We start from the raw sequence: 1,046 nt of genomic DNA, 5'->3' as shown, positions 1-1,046 counted from the left end.
GCCGGCTTCCCCCACCCGGGCGGGGGGGGGGGGAGGTTCGAATGTGAACGTCACTTCAGCAATAACAGGAGCGCGTTGCTTCTTAGATTCAGGAATTATTTTACGTGAAATGTATTTTATGTACTGAGCACTCCATAAATGCATAATAAAGAACTATTTATACCGTGTCAGTGTCGCTCACGAGGAAAGGACAGCATGCCATCTCAGCCACGGAACGCACAGCCCTCCCTGTCTGCGGGGGCGGCGGGGGGTGGAGTGTTCAGCAAGCGCTACAGGGGATGGGGAGCATTGTTGCCACCCCAGCTGAAGTCTCACTCGGGGACCCTTCTTCCTCGTCGCTCTGTGTTGAAGGCAGGACAGGGGGAGGGACCGATACCAGGCGAACACACACTTCCCACCGGCCCGCAGCGTCCCCGCTGACCTCGGCGCCCTCCTGTGGCTGTGGTGAGCGGGGCTCCCACGAGGCCCCCGGTCGCTTCCCGGCCACCCACAGCCCGAGCGTAGCCCCAGCATGCTGCCCTGGAAAGAAGGGGCTATTTTTACAAATGGCAAAGTCAGAACTTTGCTGGGCTTTTAAGTATCACAAAGTCAGTGTTTCGAGACGCCAGTGAGCTGGTGCAGGCGAGGCAAATCCTCAGGTTGGCTTTCCGAGCTCCGCCCAGGACGAGAAGCCTTCCGAAACAGGCCCCTTTTCGGAAGTGAGTTCTCCCCACTAAGCCTCCTGGCTAACCCTTGTCTCACACATCCCAACGTCTCCCTCTCTGGGGCACTCCCTCCTCGGGTGTTCTGTTCCCCGCTTTTCTAGCCAAGCTTCGACGTCGGTCCAGACGCTGGCCTCACAGCATCCAGAGCCGGGGAGGGGGGGCAGTCTGTCTCCTACGGTGCACCTTCCACCCCCTTGGACCACCGCCCCCCTCCGACAGTGCTGCCCAGCGACCTTCACCGCCCCAACCAGCTGCCCCCCGAGGTCCAGTCTGCGGCGCCTCAGTACAGGGGACCACCCTGAGACCCGGCTGCTGGCCCCAGCGGCCCTGCCCCAGGGCTCC

At 61.4% G+C, this 1,046-nt stretch overlaps 1 protein-coding gene across 1 annotated transcript in view; it reads left to right on the top strand.

Annotated features, from left to right (window-relative positions):
* The window catches only part of WHAMM (WASP homolog associated with actin, golgi membranes and microtubules), a 14,709-nt gene extending 14,542 nt beyond the window's left edge, over positions 1-167 (top strand). The window contains exon 10 of the mRNA XM_045824775.1: positions 1-167. This exon is cut by the window's left edge and continues 848 nt beyond it. The gene's annotated coding sequence lies outside the window, so the exon portion shown is untranslated.
* Positions 168-1,046: the final 879 nt, after the last annotated feature.

Source organism: Phyllostomus hastatus, unplaced genomic scaffold, assembly GCF_019186645.2.
Source record: "Phyllostomus hastatus isolate PE091 unplaced genomic scaffold, TTU_PhHast_1.1 phas_scaffold_555, whole genome shotgun sequence".
Lineage (NCBI taxonomy): Eukaryota > Metazoa > Chordata > Mammalia > Chiroptera > Phyllostomidae > Phyllostomus > Phyllostomus hastatus.
Note: the sequence above shows the minus strand (reverse complement) of the source record. Positions and strands in the feature narration are given on the sequence as shown.